The sequence below is a fragment of the Lactuca sativa genome, chromosome 4, assembly GCF_002870075.4.
Source record: "Lactuca sativa cultivar Salinas chromosome 4, Lsat_Salinas_v11, whole genome shotgun sequence".
Classification (NCBI taxonomy): Eukaryota; Viridiplantae; Streptophyta; class Magnoliopsida; order Asterales; family Asteraceae; genus Lactuca; species Lactuca sativa.
This window is the reverse complement of record NC_056626.2, coordinates 5,749,689-5,772,572: the sequence shown is the minus strand read 5'-3', so window position 1 is coordinate 5,772,572 and position 22,884 is coordinate 5,749,689. Positions and strand designations below refer to the sequence as shown.

General features: G+C 37.1%; 2 long non-coding RNA genes across 3 annotated transcripts; one reads left to right on the top strand and one right to left on the bottom strand.

Moving 5' to 3' along the window:
- Window positions 1-12,104: 12,104 nt before the first annotated feature.
- Window positions 12,105-15,417, bottom strand: LOC122197253 (uncharacterized). 2 transcript variants are annotated; one of them, XR_006190009.2, is made up of 4 exons: window positions 15,280-15,417; window positions 14,238-14,783; window positions 13,359-13,494; window positions 12,105-12,278 (listed from the first exon to the last, which is right to left on the bottom strand). It is a non-coding gene; the product is annotated as an uncharacterized LOC122197253 (long non-coding RNA). The 2 variants fall into 2 exon arrangements; XR_006190008.2 differs by lacking the exon at window positions 15,280-15,417 and having other exon boundaries at window positions 14,238-14,905.
- A 25-nt stretch (window positions 15,418-15,442) lies between these two features.
- Window positions 15,443-16,576, top strand: LOC111893459 (uncharacterized). Its single transcript, XR_002850882.3, has 2 exons — window positions 15,443-15,581; window positions 15,651-16,576. It is a non-coding gene; the product is annotated as an uncharacterized LOC111893459 (long non-coding RNA).
- The last annotated feature ends 6,308 nt before the right edge of the window (window positions 16,577-22,884 follow it).

Here is a 22,884-nt window from a genome sequence, read left to right as displayed (position 1 = left end):
GAAAGCACAGGGACCATATATGAGACTTTTAAACCACAGGGACTAAACTTCAGAATCTGGGAAAACACAGGGACCATTTATGATGTTTTTTCTTTTTTTCTATTTTTCTTTTCTTTGAGCTCAAATCATTGGTGATTTTATCGACTACATAATCAGGTACTAACTTATCCTTTTGTTGCTTCATAAGTAACATACATAGTTGATATGATGAAGAAATCAATGCACAATAGGACAATAACATTTCTATTAAATTGTTATTTAAATGTTCATTCTTAAACCGCACTCAATGTATGGGCATAATTGTCATTTATATTTTACAACCCTTAACAGGAGGATTTGCTTTTTTTTATTTGTCCTCATTTATTTTGTGATATAAACTTTATATGTTTTAATGGAATTATATGAACCGAATGTTTGGGTGTTGTTATTAATTGTAATGACTTTTATACCCGAAAGAAATCATTGTTTTTCTAATCCACACGCATTGGACTTAAACTGTTATTTAACTGTTCATTTATAATTGTTAGTAGACCTATGTAACCTGTATGTATATTTTTGTTATTCTTGTATGTATTTAACCTAACCCAGTTATCCGTAGTGCTTGTACATCTAATTAAGTTGATTCCTCATCTAGTATTTATTCCATTTTATTCATTGTAATGCGTGAGTTCGGAATATATGGAGATTATCATTAATAAATATTCAATATTTTATTTATAAATGCATTTTATAGCAACCAACTTTTAACCATTGTCATCTTATACCTACAGTGGTTTTCATTTTCTCAGTGGCCTGTTTTTATTAAAAGCATTTTATATCAGCCTACTTTTTGCATCTATAGTTGCTATTTTTATGGAAGTATGATGGAATACACTTTAGTTTTTCCTTTGAAAAAATATTGGAATTAAATTTAGACAATAATGTTAGAGGATGAGAGAAACATCAGGACGTATATTTTTGTCACTCAACTATCTAATGAATTGTGGAGATGAATCTTTGTTTGACTCGTCCATATATTGAAATAAATTTGGAATTATTATGTAAAACTCCAACTAAACAACAATAGAATTATCATGACTGCATTTGTATGTCATAAATAGCATGCTATTTATTTCTTTAACCCAATATTAGATTTCTACTTTTACCATAATTTAAAATTACCAAAAGACTTTCATTTTTTACCGGAATGGTAAATTTGTATTTTGGACAAAAAAAATAATTTTTCTTTTATAACTTTTATTTTTCCTATAAATGTTTTCATCTTGCATGGATGCTAACAAACATTTGTGTGATCGATCTTAATGATGAACATTGGCTTGTGTTTAGAAATCATGGCAAATACTATTCCAAATGATGATGCTAAAGCTTCATGTGAAAGCTTTCGAAGAATCTTGCTCTTGGAGAATAAAAGTTTCGGAATCCATTCGAACGAGAAGAATATAGTAAACGCAAAAGATATTTTTTAATTAACAACATATGATTTAATGTTTTTGGCTCCTAAAATAGTATAATATATGGATTTAGAAGAAGAGCATGCTTACCGACTCCATGGAGTCGGTAGGCATGCTATAAAATGCTTAATATTTTGTAACAATGGGATTAGTAGAAATTTTATCTTAAACAATCATTTAGGATAGTCTACATAAATGTAATTAGTAGATGCTAGAGTGGTTAAGCTTAGTGTCTAACATAAGCTCTATAACTGAATGTCGATAGGACAAGTTTTTGAAGAGGATAAAAATAAACCCTTTCAGTCTATTATATGATGTTTTTAAAAGAACTATTTACTTTATAAAATTTTGGAATTATACCCACCGCAACAAATATATATTGAATATATATATATATATATATATATATATATATATATATATATATATATATATATATATATATATATATTCAATATATATTTGTTGCGGTGGGTATAATTCCAAAATTTTATAAAGTAAATAGTTCTTTTAAAAACATCATATAATAGACTGAAAGGGTTTATTTTTATCCTCTTCAAAAACTTGTACTATCGACGTTCAGTTAGTGGCCAGGTGACCCCATCCCACTAGAGAATTCGAAGTCTACTAAGATAAATCCAAGTGACGAGGTGATCATGTGCCACAAGAACCATACTAATGATGAGTGAGTGTTTTTGTCAGAATGAGTTGTGAATCGATTCCACAGCTCTTAAGATGTTTGAAGAAGACTTGTTTTACAAAAACTCATTTTCTTTATCACAACAAAAGGTTAATGATGATCTCATTAAGTTGTATCTCAATCTTCGCTATGAAACAATTTGAACAAATCAAAGGCTTCAACAATAAAGAATAAAAGTCGTCAGTGAAATTGATTAAACATCTATCACCAAAATCTATTCATGGATTGAAAAGATTACATACATCATTTATGTATAATTCTTTGTCAATCCCTTTGTTCTTTAACTAGTAATAGATAAAGACATTTGCGAATCATCTTCCCATATAAATAAGATTCATATATATCAAATCAATCATGCTCATCTGGTTTCAAAATTTTCATCCTTTTGAGGTTGGTATATATGTTTCATATTTATATATTTATGATGATTATGACATAGATAAGTTTTAATTAAATATCATTTGATTATTTAGGTGTTATGATCATAACTATCAATTTAATGAAAGATTCTACATTCACTTCATAATTAACATTATGAGAAAATATTCTTTAACACATAATACATCGTGTCAGGTCATGAATGTGTACATCCATTAAAAAACAAGTAAACCTATATTTATTCATAAATTTCAACTATTACATGTTTCTATATAATAGGTACAAAATATATAGTTTAAATAAAGACTATATCAACACTTGTTATATCTTCAACACGAAATATCATTCGTTTGTATTTAGTTGATTATTTCTTCCAATCATCAACGCATAATATCTCTTATTTGTGTCACATGAAGTATAACATACTCAAGTGAATGATAGAAAAATAAATAATTCTATTATATAGATATCTTAAGTCTTGTCCAACCCAGACTTCTTCAACTCAATGAGATTAGAGAAGCAATTGCTCTTTCAATGTCCAGTTTCTTCCACAATAGAAACAACATCAATCAGTTAGATCCTTTATTAATTTTCGGGTTCATGCTATACATCCATTAACTGAACTATAAGTATATTTAAGTACACAATCTCTTAGACTTCCTTTATTCAATGCTTGAATAGACTTGAAGTACTTTATAGTGTTCTGGTCGAATGTCTGCTTTACTTGACGAGACATCTGATATATTTCATAATTATCCAAGACTTTCTGTAAGTCAAGGCTAATTACTCAAATATGATGTGAGACATATCAATATCATCACAATAATATTTCCATCAAAGTATCATGATCAGAATGAATGGCTTGCAGAGGGTTATTCAGGTATAGGATCTTTTAGTATATATAATTTATATTTATCCTTAAGGTAGAACATCAAGATTTTATACCAATTATAGAAATTGTAATCATCAAATGTTACTGTATCTTGAAACTCAACAATAGAGAGGTTTTGCTGGGCGTAAGAGTATTAACAGAGTTTAACAAAGTTTCATTAGTATTTCCAATATTTAGTCTTTAAAAAATAATACCTTTTATTGTTTCTTAAAACATTAATTTATTAAAGTCTAGGATCCAAGTATCGAAACAAGTAAATGGTTAGATGACATTTATCCCATAAAATTAATCAAACTCGGTAGGTAGCGATTACCAAATTGCATACGATATGTGACTCCTAAATTATGGGAGCCTAAACAACTATTGCTTAACTTGGCATGTTTATCCCATCTATGTCTCGGACCTCTCATGCTTAGGTGACCTTTATCACACAAGATTCCGATCAAGTTATCTTACTTGAAACAACTTGTAGTATTGTAACTAGTTAGTGACAAGGTGACCCTTCATAAACCAAAAACTACAAAACTACCCTGATCATCATAAGGCAATCCTAATGACCAGGTGACCCTGTGACACTAAGACCATACAAATGATAACGAGTGTTATTCAAAAGTACAACAATGACTTGCATTTTTAGAAAAGGTTTTGTATATGTTTTACAATTATAATTTATAAAAACATGGTCTCATGAATATTGCATGCATCCAACAATTCATGTACCATTTTTTAAAATTCATATCACTTGTTATGAGGTTCTTTAGGTGTCAAATAAAACTTCATTTTATTTTTCCATTAAGCGCGATCAATTATAAACTAAAATCCGGTATTTTAAAGTTTAGCCGTTGATCGGTTTTAAGAACTGGTAATAGTCTTAATAAAACTTCATTTTATATTTAAGACTTGGAGTTTAGGATGAGTTCTAAAATCACACTTTTACATCTCCTTTAACAATCAAAATCTTATGACTTCATGAATTTATAGAATAAACTCATTCTATTTTATATACTCAATTTTATCCATCTTGTGAAAAAAGTCATATTTTGATAAACCAAAACTTGGATGATGATACTTATGTTTTAAATCTCATTTGGCATGCATAAAACATAATATCAATATGTTGCGTTATGTTTAAAACATCAATATCATATATTAAGTTTCGACGCAAAAAATAATTACTATTTTTATTGTTTGTCGTTATAACGATATAAACCGATTTTAGTCTTTTTAATAAAATTTCTTATTTATTATAGGTATATTCAGTTTATATAATGTTTAAACATCTTTTAAACCATTTCAAATATTTTAAATTTAGGTACTTATAAGCTTTACAATAAAACTATTTTCAACAAAAAATCGATTTTTAACCGGTAACCGGTAAAAATGTTTTTATATATATTCATTTATAAACATTTTATGTTATCTTTTAAATATTTTTTAATCAAACTCCAAGTGATATTATTTTTATGATAAAATGTTATTTAGTTTGTAAAAATCATTTTCATACATAAAACATAACATAAAAATAAACATCACATTACATGTATTATAATGTGTATAAACCAAACCATGTCTAGTAATAATTTTGCGAGTCATCACAAGAATTATTAAGTATTTCCTAAAGGACTTAAGGGACACTTCAAAAGGTCTTCAAACTCCCACTTGCCAAGTTAACTCTTGCTTGCAAAAAGACTTCAAATCTTCATGTTGTGAAAGTTGCAACACTTAAATCATTAAGACTATAATTAAACCCAATACCAAAAGTAGAAGCTAATGGTTAGAATTATGGTCTTAAAGGATATCATTTCTACATCTTGTTACATTTAAAAAGAAATACAACTAGTCTAACTAATTTATTACAACAAATGAGCAAATGAAAAAATACTTATTTATCTATCACATCTTATGGATAAATAAATGCCAACGAAACATAACACAAAGGTCCAAATGGTTTGTTTATACACAACAACATATCAAATATTATAACAAACAAATCTTTGTTTATTCTAAGGCAACTTTTATATAACAAAAATGCATGAAAAATGGTTATATATAAAAATAAACAATTTTAACCAAGAAGTTGTCAAATAAGACAAATATGGATTTTTCTTAACCAAAAGAAATTCATGTGTAACACCCTGGTTTTCAAGTATTTTCAAATTCATCCCTTGGTTTTAAATTATAAGTTAATTTGATCCGTAAGTCCAAGAATTATGTCTTGATGCCCTAGTGACATTTTGGTAATATGAGCTGGAGGAGTAAGTTAAGCATACATTTGTGTACGTTGGCATTTTGGTAACACCCCTGGGACGTTTTTGCAAACCCTAATCTTTGAGTGTGCATTTTGGAGCTCAAGTGTGTGCTTTTTGATGTGTTAGCAGAAGAAGAAGATTCTTGGAGAAGCCTTGGTGAAGGAGCAACTTGTGGATTTGGGATTCTTACCTTATTAAGAAGCTCCAGAAGGTATAAAGCTTCAATCTTGCCCTGTTTTTCTTTTAGATCTTGCCATGAGGAAATTATATGTTCTTAGTCCCTTTTCTTGGTGTTAATTAGTATATGCTACTCTCAGACCAATGGATCCATCCTTTCTGAAGAAATGTGGTGCAATAAGTCATAAAAATGTTATATTGGCTCTTTTGGTGCATGCATGGGGTCTTTAGTGGTTAAGACAAGCTAGAATCTTGAAGTTGGGCCTTATTAAGACATGCATGACCATAAAGTTGGAAACTTTATGGTTTGGAACACCTCTTTGGACCTAGATCTAAAAGTTGGACGTTTGACTGAATGGGATAAGTTCTTAATCAAGTTTTGCATGGCCATTGTGTACGTTGGGCGTACCAAGGCGTACGCTGCGCGTAGGTGGTCATTGGCATGATTCCAATCCATGCAGAGTATGCTAAGCGTACATCTAGGTATGCCTTGCGTACTCATCTTGTTGGGTTTTCGAGTTTGGGCTTCAAGCTTTGGGCCACCTTTTGGGCTTGGATGCTTGGCCCCTTATTGGTTCATCTGATTATGAATATTTTGGGCCAAGTGAAGTGTTGCACCTTGGAGTAAGGCCCAAATAAGAGTTGGGCCCGATTTGGAAATTTTGGCCAGTTATGGGCCTTGAGTGATTATTTATTGTTGGGCCATTTGGATCAAGATTTGGGCCTGGTTCTTAGCCCATCTAAGGAAAGGGTAAAGTGGCCATTTACCATTAAGTGTGGATTATTGGTCAAGGATTGTAATCCAATTATTAATTGGATGATTATTTTGTTGTGTTAGTCCGAGGATTTTTGTGAGCTAGCAGTCGGAGGCTTTCAGTGTGATTCAACGGTGTGAGGTGAGTTTTCCTCACTGTTTGCGGGTCGAAGGCACCAATGTCGGCCCTTGGATTGATATCTTGTTGTGCATGTTTTTGTACTATTGAGATATGTTAGATTGGCATCCTGGTAGATAGGATGGTGTTATGCTATAGTGATATGTTAGATCGGTATCCTAGTAGATAAGATGATGTTATACTTTGTGATATCTAAGATTTGTTTATTTGTTTGTTGGCTGGTTAATAGTATGCTTATCTGTATTATGTGCACATTTTTGGTTGGTGGATGAGGCTTCACTGCTTTGTGCGTAAGCTAACAAGCCGGGGCATTCCAACCCGATGGTTGAGGGCCTAGGGTATTCCATCCTGAGGATGATTGAACCCATAGTATGTTGGCATTCCAACCCGATGGTTGAGGGGCTTGGGGTATTCCAACCTGATGGTTGATTGGACCCATAGTATGTTGGCATTCCAGCCCGATGTTTGAGGGGCCTGGGGTATTCCAACTCGATGGTTGATTGGTCCTATAGTATGTTGTTATTGTATATGTGTTATTTGTTGTGTTGGTACTTTGGGGGAACTCAATAAGCTTTGGGCTTACAGTTTTGGGTTATGTTTCAGGTACCTTAGATGATCGTGGGAAGACAAAGGTCTGACCATGTACATCCTTATGTTGTGTTTTGTAATTTTGGGAAAAACTTTGGTGTTAAACTTGTTTTGAGATCTACAGTGTAAATAATTATGATTTTTGGTTGGTTTGAAAAAGTTTAAAATTTTATGAAATTTTATGGATGTTACATCATGCTTGTCTTCCATAAATCAAATATTATAAAACATAAAAAAACCATTCTAACATATAAAAGACGACTCTGATACCACTCATGGGTTTTGATACAAAATATAAGTTTGTTTTTCACAAAAACCACAACGGGATACTTTAAAAATAATAAGTTAATTTTTAGTTCACAACAAAACCAAACCATCAAGAATCCATGTATAGAGGTTAGAATGAAATAAAGACAACCAAAGAGTTTTAGAATGACAACCTTTGAAGCCTTTGAACCCACTTGGTTTTGAGGTGTTGATGAAGATAGCAAAAAAATCAAAGAACATGATTTTCTCTATGTGTATCCATCATCAAGAGTAAGACACTTGGAATGCTAGTCCCTTCTTGTATTATTGAGTGTCTTAGGCTGGAGGGTTTGGTGCCACTGAAACCGCATTCCCTCCCCCGCCACATAAGCGTCATGTCATTTTTTACCACTTAAGTGTGGTTTCTTGCCACACCAAGGTAGTGGTGCCACCCATTCTTTTTTTTTTTAAACTATTTTTATTTAATAAAACTTCTTTTTTTAACTATTTTAATTTAATAAAACTTATTTTTTTAACAATTTTAATTTAATAAAACTTCTATTTTAATAAAAAAAAAACATAATTTTTCATTACTTGAAAATTTAAAAAAAAAAAAAAACATTACATTGCATTACCAGAAAAAAAAAACAAAAACGACACACATGACATTTAAATAATCATAGAAACTTAAAACACACAAATAAAATAACTAAAGCAAATTACATAAAGTCGTTCTCTGAGAACTCGTCTCCGGGGTCATCCGGTGGATCCAAATTAAGGTTAATGTTTTGAACCCCTTAAATGTGTTCCACCAAGTCATTGCGAAGATTGTGAAATGTTTCGGTGCAACGTATCTCTGCTCTCCTGTTTATATACTCTTCGCCACCAATTTCTATTTGCTGTGTCTCTGGTATGGTTTCTTCATCGTCAAACGCACATATCGCTCTTCCTTCGTCTTCAATAATCATGTTATGCAATATAAGACATGTATACATGATTTCTTGAAGTTTTTCCTCCCCTAAATAAGCTGCTGGTTTTTTCAATATGAACCACCGTTTCTTTAGAGCTCCAAAAGCACGCTCAACATCCTTCCTAGCTCTTTCTTGAGCTCTCTTGAATTTCTTTCGTCTAGAACCATGTGGAGCTGTAAACGATTTAACAAACACAGCATACTCAGGATAGATTCCATCGACCATATAATAATCATACTTATATGGCATTCCACGCACTTGAAAATAAGAATCTGGTGCGGATCCATCGTATATGTTGTTAAATATTGGTGAACGATTAAGAACGTTGATGTCGTTAATCGAACCAGGAGAACCAAAAAAGCATGCCAAATCCACATATCTTGTGATGCAATTGTTTCAAGTATGACCGTTGGGTGACCATGATCACCTCGGGTAAATTGCCCATTATATGTTGTAGGGCAATTTTCCCATGCCCAATGGAGACAATCTAAGCTTCCTAGCATTCCAAGAATCCCATGCACACTAGCATGATGAGCTTGCAATTGCAGGATGTCATTACGTGTAGGCTTACGAATATTTTGGACCATAAAGCTGAATCACAGTTTTGTAGAAAAAATGGAGACTATCTCGTGCGATCCTAGTAGACATCCTAAAACTTTCGTCTAACGCATCAGGCGGAATGTCATATGCTAACTGATGAAGTGCGGCCGTACATTTTTGTAAGGGAGTGAAACCGGGTGTACCTCTAGCATCGTAGCGTTATTGGAAAAAATTGCACTCCCTCGTTACATCTTCAACTATACGTTCGAATAAACCTTTGAGCATTTTGAAGCGCCTACGAAAATAATACCCTTGGTAAGTGGCATTCTCTGCAAAATAGTCTTGCACCAAACGTTGGTTGGCTTCTTCACGATTTCTGCAAATATATCTTCGTGTTCTCCGTTGAGAACTTGCAGCTGCGTTGTTACATACAACGTTGTATGTTTGTTCCGCCATTTGAACACACGCAATAGCGGTATAAAAAATAGTCTGAAATTATACAGAAGATGAAGAAGGTGACATTTTTGAGAGAGTGGTGATTTAAAAAAAAATTGAGAGAGAAGAGATTGTGTTGTGAAAAAAAAATGAAGTTGATATGTATATATATAGGAAAGAAAAAGCAAAAGCAAAAGGAAAAAAAATTAAATACTCAACAACCAACAACCGGTCAATCCTTCCCAATTCTCCTCAACCAATCACAGAATGCGGCCTTGAAGGACCGCATTACGGCCAAAACCGCGCAAGACTGCGGTCTGGGGGAGGTGTGCGTGGTCCAGCTGGCGCGAACCGTGGTCCCAAACCGCAGCCACATTGTGCAGCCTTAAACCTTAAAAGTGTTTGACTTAAATAAGCACTAAGGGAGACAACTCAAGGAAGCTTTTAAACCACTAAACCAACTTCAAGAGAGAGAGAGAGAGAGATAGGGTTTTGTCCATCTATTTAAGAGAGGTATTGAGATATAAAAACTAGCCATAAATCATGCAATACATGCCCTTTTATATACTCCATGCAAAGTAAAGCCCAACCATTAAAATACTCTAAAGTATTTCTAGCCTTTAGAAGCATGAAGAGACAAAGCATGGAGGTTGACAAGCAACCTCCATTCTTTTGTATATATTTCGGCTATACCCCTCGAAAGAGGATGGATTCTTTAATTTTTATAAACTCCAAGTATATAAAATATAAACTTTGTCTTTAGGAAAAAGACAAAAGAATCCAACTAATCCAAATACAAGAATTAATATTATTTATTTATAATCACATTAATAATAAATATACAAAATGTGCCAACTTGATAAAGGTGTGACCCTATGGGATAATATATATTAACAATATCACTCCATAATGATTCTTGGACATATAGATTCAACAACTTCAACTCTTTCGTAGGAGTATTTTCATTTTTTGTGGATTCTCCTTTGACTTCATTATAACGAGTTGTGTCTCAAAGAAATAGAAGAGGTTGATTAAAAATTCATCTGTAAATGTTATTGTAACGTCCCAAAATTCATAGAAAAATTTTCATTTTAAAAACAGTTAAAACAATACATCGAGTTGTTCCAAAACCAAACAAAGTGATTATATTATTTAAACATCAGATTAAAACCATGAATAGTCAATGCGGAAAATGTTGGGGACGTTGTGCAGTCGTGTCGGGCCATTCCCTTTCGAACCGAAAGTACATAAAACCATAAACATAAACTCTAAGCACAAAGCTTAGTGAGTTCTCCAAAATACCATATAACATACATACATCGGGCCCTGCCCGACATCGGGACCCACCCAACATCCATCGGACCTCGCCCGATACATATATGCCAATCATATGTGGTGGGCCCCACACAACACATTCATCAGGCCCCGCCCGAGATACATACAAACACATGCAAGAGTCACAAGGACAACTAGCATCCTATAACATAACAATGGGTCGACATTGATACATTCAACCCGTAAATACTTTGAGGAGACTCACCTCAATCCGAAGACAAACCAATCTCTCCCTAGAGTTGCCGAGACGAGAAACCCCCACACTAATCATAAATAAATAAACCCCAATCATCAAATAAATCATAATCCATAACCAAAGTCCATTTACCATAATTACAACTCCTTGGGTAAAAGACCATTTTACCCCTCCAATCTTTGTGATAGAAATGGCCTTTCATAAAAGAATATAGATGACAAATATTTGTTTGTCAATGAAAGCCTCATCATAAACATCATAAACAACAGACATATGTATGTCGTAAATATATGACGTGCACTTTGCACATAGTATTTTTTGACAATTTTTTTTAAATACAAATTTCAAATATAAACATCATATAAAATCCAAATTAAATACAAAATTCAAATATAAACACCATATAAAATCCATAACACCCTACAAAATCCAACACATTTGGAAACATGGACAACTATAGAAAATTACACCATCCTAAAAATCCAAAGACATATGGAAACACATACAACCAAAAGTTGAAGTTCCATACAAATTACAACATCCTACTTTCAAGAGCATATTACTTGCTTGGTTACAAAAAGCTACAATTGGATGCACTTTGTCACCAACATTAGTACATTACCATAACTAGAGTTCCCATATGCACCACCATTGTCAACACAACCATAACTTCTCTTAAAGAACTCTATTACAGTAAATACAAGAATCAATATCTCTCTAGCTTCAAAAAAAATTAGGCCTTTTGACATAAAAGTCCTTAAGTTTCGTTATTTTTGTTGGTTTAGTCCCAAAGATTTTTGGTGCATTAATGCCTAAAAATTTTGATTTTTTTCATTTTTCCATCTAATCAATTTTCGGGTCCTCAACAGGTAATTTTTTTGTCTTTTTCGGCTTAATTGGCCGACACTGACCGGACACATTTTACTGACTAGCCATGTTAGTGTCTTGTGTGTTAATTAAAAATTAAGATAAAACTTGGTAGAATGTTATTAGTGAGAAATGAAACCTCGCATCCTCTAAATCTGGGCAACGCACGAACCATCAAGAGGGACTACTTCTTGTGTTATTATATTAGAAATTCTGTATATAAATAATAATACACTGCTTGAATATTAATAATATAAAAATAACTATAATGATACTCAAAATAATTATTATAATTATTATTGATGTGACTTCGGCTCCGACCACCTGCTCTAAGAAAGTGCTTTTACGCCGGAGACAGATCTGCGAGGTCACAACAGAGAGATGCGTTAGAGTCGCCCCAGGAAACGGTGTCCTGGGAGCGGATTCCAACGATCAAGTTAGATTAACTGATAGTTCTGGGATGGTTCTCCTTAGTTGGAGAGAACCATCTTGGTGCTGGTGGTGTATGGTGGCTGACGGCGGCGGGTGGCGACTGAGCCACCCGACCGGAGTATAGTGGGGCGGCTGAGCCAAGGGGAAGAGGTCTAGTGGCGGCTGACCCACTTGGGGAAGAGTCTAGTGGTGGCTGAACCACTTGGGGGAGAGTCTAGTTGCGGTTGAACCACTTGGGGGGCAGTCCTCCTTCATGGAGGAGACATTATTCTATTTCTAGTGGACAATTAGGTCAAGGGGAATTAGTTCAGGCCTTGGGCCAGACCAATTTAGGCCCAACTAGCAAGGAGTTGGGCAAGGCCGCCCAGAGGCGTCGGGCGGAGCTGGCGGGCACGCCCCAGGCAAAGGAGTGTCAGGCCGGGCCAACAGGAGAGTCCCCAGCAAGGCTAGCAAGGGAGTCCCCAGGTCGGGCCAGTAGGGAAGTCCCAACAAGGCTGGCAAGGTAGTCCCCAGCAAGGTTAGCAAAGGAGCGCCAGGCGAGGCTGGCACGCCAGAGCTGTCTAGGCCATGCTAATGGACCATATGTCATCAAGTCCCCCCGGTCCGATGTTATTGGTATGCGGCCAATGACATTAGACTGGAATCAGTCATACAAACCATGTTTAATCAGGCTGGCAAGGGAGCGCCAAGTCGAGCCAGCAGGAGAGTCCCCAACAAGGCTAGCAAGGGAGTCCTCAGGCCGGGCTAGCAGGAGAGTCCCCGACAAGGCTAGCAAGGGAGCACCATGCGAGGCTAGCATGCCAGAGCTGTCTAGTCCATGCTAATGGACCATATATCATCAAGTCCCCCCAATCTGATGTTATTGGTATGCGGCCAATGGCATTAGACTGGACTTAGTCAAATATGTGCGTCATCAAGTCTACCTAGTCCGATGCGATTGAATTGCTAACAATCGGATTGGACTAGACAAAGCACCGATACATCAAATAATAAAGAGAATGACCAAACCTCGCCCACGAGAGCCGTGGGGTTGTGCGATGAGCTAAGAATGGGTTGGTTTAATGATCTTTCCTTGTTAGGAGTATGATGCGACATCGGCTCCGACCACCTGCTCTGAAAGAGTACTTTTACGCTGGAGACTGATCTGCAAGGTCACAACAGACAAGGCCGTTAGATTCGTCCCAAGGACTGTGCCCCAGGAGCATACTCTGATGATCAAGTTAGATCAGTTGGTAGATCTGAGATGGTCCTCAATCGCTGGAGAGAACCATCTTGGTGTTGGTGGTGGTGTATGGTGGCTGATGGCGGTGGGAGGCGGCTGAGCCACACCGGGCTAAGTGTGGTGGCTGAGCCATGGGGGAAGTCTAGTGGCGGCCGAGCCACCTGGGGAAGAGTCCCCCTCTATGGTGGAGGCACTATTCTATTTATAGTGGACAGTTAGGTCAAGGGGAATTAGGTCAGGTCTTGGGCTAGCCCAATTCAGGCCCAACTAGCAAGGAGTTGTGCAAGGCCGCCCGGAGGCGCCGGGCAGGGTTGGCGGGCGTGCCCCAGACAAGGGAGCATCAGTTCGGGCCAGCAGGAGAGTCCCCAGGCCGAGCCAAAAGGAGAGTCCCCATCAAGTCTAGCAAGGGAATCCCCAGCAAGGTTGGCAAAGGAGCGCCAGGTGAGGCTAACACGCCGGAGCTGTCTAGGCCATGCTAATGGACCATATATCATCAAGTCCCCCCAGTACGATGTTATTGGTACGCGGCCAATGACATTGGACTGGAATCGGTCATATAAATCGTGCGTCATCAAGTCACCTAGTCCTATGTGATTGAATTGCTAACAATCGGATCGGACCAGACAAAGCACCAATACATTACATAATAGAGAGAACGACCGAACCTCGCCCACGAGAGCCTTGGGGTTGTGCGATGAGCCAAACATTGCTTATGCGGCTTGAGTTGACTTGACACTCCTTTATTGAGAGGAGTGCGATCTGGTTGCTGTGACACACTGTAACCGTTGTTGCGATAATGCAGACCGAGGCTGCTAAACAGTGTTACACGACACTGATGTTGATAAAATGTCCGGTCGGGGTAGCTAAGAAGCGTAACCTCGCCCTACAGTCTCTAAGACCGTTGTCGAGCTCCGAAGTCTGTAAATAGGTACAACGTACTTGGTCCATGATTCCCGCGTTCCAATCACAGTTGAAAGTTGTTAATAGAAATAGACGCTCTGAGCGTCGCGCGCGCGCCCCGGTGAGGGGGACGAGACCCGTAGCCAACACCGGGTGGGGCGTTATATTTCTATGCCCACTGGATAGGAACTTTGAGTGATTGGTCAGCGGTGCACACTTTGCAAGTCCCCTGTAAATGCTTTACAGACCAAGCTTTACTCTGCGAGTTTGTTGTTGGCACACTCTGAGTGTAGCGACGCTGGAGCGATTATCTGAAAGGACAACAAGATAAAATTTGTGAGTTAGTATATCTTCTTGAAATAATAAATTGATTCACATTTCCTGTCGTGATCACTTCTCGGGATACTTCATAGATTAGCAGTAGTGTACTACTCTTCTCCCTCCTTTTAAAAAAAAAAAAAAAAAAAAAAAAAAAAAAAAAAAAAAAAAAAAACGTCAAGTGGATTGGACCGTGTTGCGTCATCTAAAATTAAATTTTGCTGGAACGTCAAGTGGTTAAGTGGCTAATTTTTTCTTGTAAAAAATCAACCCATTTTAATTGTTATTCAAAGTAGTCCAAGATAAATGTTAGTCTGGTTTTGATACAAGGAGGCAAAAAGAAGTGGGGGCCCATTACTAATTGGGCTGAATCGCAACACAAGGAATTGGATGGATCTATCTTGCAAAACAAGTCCATTGTTTTCTTTTATCCCACCAGTATTAAAATCGGATTTAAGAGGAAGCCCAAAATTCTAATAGGAGTCCAACCTAATCCTCGTAGTTTGAACCGTATTAGGGTATGTGGGCTACAACGCTTTCTGATTAGTTCCTTGTACGATCTGTCACAGGGACACCAAAGGGAAAGGCGTTGATTGGCGGTCGAGGATATGACTCGTCTATGAACGAGTCCGTTGCACCGTCTGGAGGTTGGAGATCTTGTATTGATGGCGGTTTCGATCCAAAGGTTTCTGTCGGTGAGGGAGATGGGATCGCCAACTGGTGATGGCGACTTCTAATGAAGCAAGGGTTATTGGAGGGTTTTTGATTGGCGGTGCTGAAAACCGGTTAAGGTAATGGTTGATTATGATCGTTGGTGGTGCAAGGTTTTGCGACTGACGATAGGTGGTGTTCAAACTCAGGTTGACGGCGACGAATGAAGACATGACGGCTGGTCGTTGGGGGTTGCTGTTGTTGGAGATAATCGGTGGTTGAAGGTCTGTAGATGGATATCGAGGGTGCGATTTCATTGTTGAAGTAGTTTGTTGGGTCGACGGTGATGAAAGGACAGTAGTCAGCGGTCGGCTATTCTTTGGTTCTGGGCGCTGGTCTTGAATAGAGTATACGGAGAGCCGGTGGTCAGCAATGGTGATGTCGTAGTTCGGCTGATGGCGACTGCTAGCGCTGGTTCGGAGGTCGCTACTGGTGGTTCATCGGGAGAAGTCACATGGGATGGTGAGTGATTGTTTGCACAGGTCTGGGTGCTTCATGGGTCGTCGTCTGCTAGAAACGACCGACAATAGTTGAGGGAGGCGTTCGCTGTCGGGGCCTTCCTGCTGGGGGCGTCGTCTAGCCGGGATCGACCAGCGATGGAAACTACTGATGATTGGTGTTGTTGCTGGTGATTGATTTCTTTTGACTTTTGTACAGCTTATACTGTACACCCCTTTTGACAGGTACATAGGGTGTTTGGGATATCTCTAAGCAAAATAACTTTTGGGAAAAGATAACAAACAAAAATGTTTGGAGAAAGCTCCTTAAAAGCTCATTTTGGATTTTTTTAAAAAAGGAAAACTCACTTTTTGTAAAAGTCAGGGAAACCTAGCTTTTTGTAACTTTTCTCAAAAGTTCTTTTGCCCTCTGAAAAGATACCCCAAACACCCCCATAGTGACTTTATGTAGTCTTTTTCTTGTAATCTTTTGCACAATTTGTATAATTGAACTGGTATTATGTATTATAAGCTAGACACAATTTTGAAGTTAGCTTTAGGGGGTGTGGTAAATGTTTGAGGTAAAAATGTTAGCTGATGGGTTTTGAAATGTACAATTAACACAACTTTGTTCATAACTTAAATGAGCTTGTATATAAAGTCATTACTAAATGAATTTATATGAAGAAAAATGGTAAAAACTCCTAAGAGTTGTTTTTCTTTTCCTCAGAGTTTGACAAACCATCAAAATAAAAACAAAAAACATATTTAAAAAAACTCTTTCCAAAATAATATGGAAATACTCAAATGGAAATATAAACAACTTGAGAAACCTCAAATTGAAATGGGTTTTCTGAAAAATTGAGAAAGCTCATAAATAGCTTATTTTGTTTCTTCAAGCTTTTAAATAACTTGGGTAAATTTGCATAAACAGAAAACAAAATTTTCTAGTTATTCTAAAAACGGAATTTATTAAAACTAAATCTACTTACTGATTTGCTTTGTAAATAACTTTGTGTAAGATAAATCCCACACAAAGGATCGATTGAACTAGATTTTAATATTAATTTTATAACTGTTCCCCGGCAACGGCGCCAAAAACTTGATGTGTGTAAAACCCACTAGTTTTAAACCTACTTTTAATTATCAAATAACACACAAAAGGCACTGAACCTATCAATTGTGGTATAGTTCAAGCAAGTAGGGTATCGAACACAGGGAACGGAAAATTAAATACTAAAAACTAATTTATCTAATTTAACTAATAAGTAGGGGTTTTCTCTAGTTTTACAAGACTAGAAACTTACTAATGATTACTTGTTAAGCTAGAAAACAAAGACTTTGACTAGATTCAATAACGGAAAAATACTTCTATTTAGTTCAACTTAATTGATCATATGGTTGATTTCAAGGTAAAAGTGCAATGGATTAATTCTTTTGCTAGTTACCGATTCAATTGATTAGTTCCGTATTCACTTCATTAATCCTTAACAAATAAATCAATTTAAACAATGGCCAGTTGTCTATTTCAATTAAATTTACTAGATATAATATTCGGGTTAAGTTAGACTTGTAATAGCTAATTGATTTATCTTTTAATTAACTTCTTGTTTAATGGTCATCTCACAAGCTTGCACATAAATTTACTTGATTTTCTTATTAATCCTAGTTTCATGTTCACTACACTAGACATATGACAAAAAGTGTTCACTAAGCATATGAGATTGATAACTAATAGATGTTCATGCTAATTAATTATCTCCCTATTAACAGAAAATCAATTATCATTCACACACAAGGTTCTTTAGCAAGCTAAAATAACTAAATTAACCAACATAGAATTAATCCTACCAAGAATCAAACCATATTACCAATTTCGTATCCCCAAATAGAAGTTTAAAGAATTTAGTTCATAACTAAGGTAAATAACAGCAAACAAATAAGTTCAAGTTGCTTAATCATGTTGACAAAACAAAAGAAATAAGTAGAATGGTGGAATTATGCCTTAATTACTCCCGGAATTGGATTCTAGCTTCCTTGGTCGACTTCTAGGGTTCTTCTAGCTTCTTATTCGCAGCTAAGCACTTTTGAAACTTCCCAGAACTTCTTTTTCTCGATCTGTGGAATTATCTTTAAATAAGCGGTTCGACTCGTCGAGTCAAGTGGTGACTCGTCGAGTCCCTCTCACATTCCCCGTATTGCGATAACTATCTGGGATCCCGAGTCATTATCCTTCTGATTCCTCGACCGGACTCGTCGAGTAACTATCTGACTCGACGAGTAGAAGCTTTTTTTAGTGTTTTTCCTTCTTCATTCCACTCTCGAGCTCCTAACCGCTTCTCTTGCTTCCTTTTGCTCCCGAGCTTCATCTTTGGACTGAAAAAAACATAATTTAACACTTTTAAGTACCTTTTGTCCATAATATGCGATAATTTAGCTAATATATGAATAAAAAACTATACTAAATACACACTAAATATGCACATATCAAAATACCCCACACTTGTCTTTTGCTTGCCCTCAAGCAAAATTGAATTTTAACACATTAGAATTATGTATAACAATTCCAATCTAACCCAGCCATTATGCCAAGACCGCAACGCATGCATTTGTGTCTAAAATTTTTCCTAAAGAACCCCCCATATTCCAAATACTCACAATCCTCATAAACATTCACCCACTCACCCCGAACTATGCTCATTTTATGCAACCCTCCGAATCCATCCGCAGAAAACCTCTTTACCCTCAAGGTATTTTTAATTGAGCAACCCAAGCATACATATTCTAGAAAATCACAATTTTTTCGATACCATTATGGAATTCTTTGAATTCTTCACTTTCTTGATAATTTGACCTTTGATATATTTGAATTCACCACCTTTATTGACTTTTGGCATCTTCAACTTTTTGGATTTCTTTAGAATTTTGATCTTTTAATCTTCACTTTATTTGCTCCAAAATTCTTCAAACTTTTTTCGTAATTCTCTTTTATTTTTTTAACATGTAACTCACTTTTTTTTTCACTCAAATCCTACATGCTTAAGCAAGGGCGCTCAATCTCAACCTTTATTGGCTAATGATAAAAATTTTCCTGGATACATTTCAGGTTTAGGCTGCTAAACATATGACATCCCTCAGGCTGAGCGAGGTCGCGTTTTTGTCTCATGATTTCACTAGAATAAGGAAGCCACAAATGCACTAGAACGTATATAGGCTCAACTAAACATTTGGATCTTCATGCAACTATTAACACAATCCTAACATGGAATCCTAATTTTTACCAAAATTTTCTAATTAAGTCCTAAGTAATACTTTTGGTATGCAATTTTTTTTTAAAATTGACTATTATGTAACCAACCCCCTACCCCACACTTATGTGATGCAATGCCCTCATTGCATATGATGCATAAAAACATAAAAAGAAACTAAAGAGGGAATTGGAACAAACTCCCCTGGGATAGCAGTCGATAGGCTGATCACACTCATTTAAGCTCCAACTTCAATTGACTTTAGACATGGGAACAGCTCATCCATGTCTTGGGTGTCAAAGTCTCGTGTGGGTCGCTCCAAATACGCGGAAATCAGTGTAAGATCTTCAAGAATGGATATGGAAGAATAAGTGAACAAGTGGGACAAGTAGCAGCATCAAATCAGCAGTCCATCGGTAAAAAAAATGATCGACTCGTCGAGTCTTATGGTGGACTCGTCGAGTACCAGCGCGCCTTCTCAGAATATGTAGAAATACAAGGCGACTCGGCGAGTCAGCTTAGTGCACTCGTCGAGTAGGCCACTGAACGAAAAAAAACTTGGTATTTTGCAACTGTTTTAGCTTCTAAAAACTTCTTTAACCCTTCCTCACATTTGGACTCAATTGCTCATATCCCTAGGACCGGACTCGACACTTTTGACGTTAAAAACCCGCTTCCTTGACTCGCTCTCACTCGCGAAAACATTCATGCTTTACATCTCTAAACCATCCTAAGCAAGCAATCATAATTCAATCCTGAAAAATAACTAAAGCAAACAACCATTAAACATAATAAAATCTCAAAGCATACACACAAAATAAAAAAAATAAAACAAAAAATTAAAATTGTTTGATTAAAAACACAAAAACATCAATCTTCATCCTCCTCATCATCATTGGCGGCTCCACTTCCCCCGGCTCCATTTCGTCTCGCAACAATCCTCTCATCCCAAGATGGAATGAATGGGTAATTCCCACCATCAATATGTGGAATATTGAAGTGGTCAAAAAGCCGTATGTGGGATTGGTTGCTAAAGTTCAGCCCCCTCGCCAATTGATCCTGCATCCGCCTCATCTCTACATTGTACCAATCCATTGGTACGTCTTCATTTTCGACCGGAATCACTGGCGGCTCGTCCTCCACATCCCGTTCTCTTCTTGATCTCACGCGCCTTCCCGGTGCTTCGGGACCAACAACGGGGTCATCATTTGGAATGGCATAATGGCCACCACCATAGTCTTCAATTATCCGTGCTCTTCGGAAAAGAATGGGATTAAACGGGGGCGTCGGGATCATTGTCATGAAGTTCCAGGCACCGCGGTTCATCAACCCGAATGAATTAGCCAATCGAGTGACAAACATTCCTCCATTGATACGGGAGGTTTTGCGATCTTTGACCGCACCCTCCGAAAGGTATGAAGCAATAAACCAAGGGATGTTGCAAAAGACGCCGGGTGTTATTATGCTCCATAAGTAGAAAACGTCAAGGTTGGAGACCTTGTCATCGTCTTTTCTTTGGTTGATGGTGGAGGAAATAAGGCGGTGAATGAGGCGGTGAGTCGGGGATCGGATGCTCCCTTCTTGTGCAGACTTTGGGATGTAAACTTTGTTTCCTATGGTATTCCACCAACCCGTGCTTGTAACTCCATCGGGGAACGCCATATGAGTGTTTGCCAAGAAGGCCCGAAAGATGTTTGTTGACACCAAGGGTTGATCATAGATCCCTAGTCGGCAGGCAAGGTCCACCACCGAGCATTGACGATACTCGCCCCCAAGACAAAAAGTAAAGCTCGCCGGGTGAAAGACATCCACTCCCCCGGTGAAAGACACCGTGGAAAAGAATTCTAAACATAGCTCCAAATAAACCGGTTCTTGAATACGGAAGACCCGGCTCCACTCGTCACACACCATAGTCTCGCCTTCATGTTGGAACTCCTTCAAAAGGTAAGGAGCTAGTTCTTCTTCATATCTAACACTTTGCAGCCATTCCCAATCAATTCTGTTCGGCACATACACCTCCTTCTTCTTAATGTCGGAGAGCTTCTTTTTCCACTTCCTCATTGTTGAAGCGGATTCAATTTGCGGGAAGTTTAGCCATGGAAACTCCCCTTGGCTACCACTTGAAGATTGTCCTCTTCTGAACATGATTTCTACAAAACATATAAACAAAACCCAGAAACACAGAATATAATTAAAAACTGGAATGTATCTGTAAATCGACTGGACTCGTCGAGTCCATGCCCGACTCGACGAGTCGCACAACCTGCACGAGTCGGTCGACGGGTCGCAGTAAATTGGACCATAAAACTTGTAATTTCTGTCAAGGGTTTTTGTTCAAGGACTTCCTACTAAGTAATAAGGCCAAAATAAACGTTCAAAACAACAATATTCATAAAAAATCGAAACCCTAGAATTTCATTACTTTTCAAAAACGGGTTTTTTCATGCAATTGCAGGTATAGATGGCCTTATAATCACATTCTTTCTAGAAATCAAGAAGAAAGTTGTTACCTTTTGAGTTTAAACCTTGAGAAATTGGAAGAAGATTTGAAGACAACTTTGAATGCTTGAGAGAGCGTTTGCGAAAGGGGTACCCGGCGAGTGTGGTGTGGAAACTGAATTTTTTAGGGTTAAAACCCTATTTACCAGATGTAAAAGTAATTTCGAAATTATTTTTTTTTCTGTAAATAAAACCGACTCGTCGAGTCAGGGTCAGACTCGGCGAGTCTAGTCGCGCAGTCAAAGGTTTTCAGTAATCAATATATACTCGTCGAGTCAGGGTAAGACTCGGCGAGTCATTTAAAAATTTGCATATTTTTCAAAATTTTTCTGTTTATTATGAATCATTTCACCCCACACTTAGGCTATGCAACTCTCAAGCAGACATGCCCGATGATTTAGAAGATTAAGAATAAAAACGAAGGGAAAATAAAAAGAAAAATAAAAAAGAAGACTAAAAAGTAAAAGAAAGCAAACTCTATTGAACGGGTTGCCTCCCGCCAAGCGCTTCTTTTTTGAGGAGTCATGAGCTAGACTCCTTCCCATTTACGTTTTGTCATCTTCAAGCATCGGGAATGTACGCCTCACTTTTTGTGGTTTATACTTGGTCTTGTAGGCGTGAATCTTTTTCTTGTAAGCCCTCTTCAATTCGTCTCTTCTCCTTTTCATTGCCTCATCTTCAGCTGCTTGGGCTTTCATTTTTCTCTTTTTCTGCTTTACCCTCTTCTTTTTCACCAACTCTTGAACATCCTTCTCTTTAAATTTAATAACTTCATATTTCATGATGGTCCGTGCTCTAGGTTTAGTGGTGAATTGGTGATCAGCTTCCTCCTTCCTTTCCTTTATTCCTGCATCCTTTCCCGTGCTTAACCCTTCCTCGAATTTGACCGTATCAAGGCATGCCACATCGGCGTGTTGGACCTCCATTCCTTTTACTTCTTCTGCCGATTGTTCTTCCAAAGAATTAAAAACAGTAACTGAACCCAGGGTATGTGAAGAACTATCAACAAACAAATCAGCTTTGGTCAAGTTTTTATCCAAATCGACTGGACTCGTCGAGTCCATTATGACGACTCGGCGAGTCGGATCGGGTTCCATCAATCCTGGAGTGTTTTCTGAGTTGGCTCCTTCCAGTAGCTTTTCTAGCTCCTCCAAGTCTTTGTTAGCATCTTCAACTCCTTCAGAGTGTAGTGTGAACTT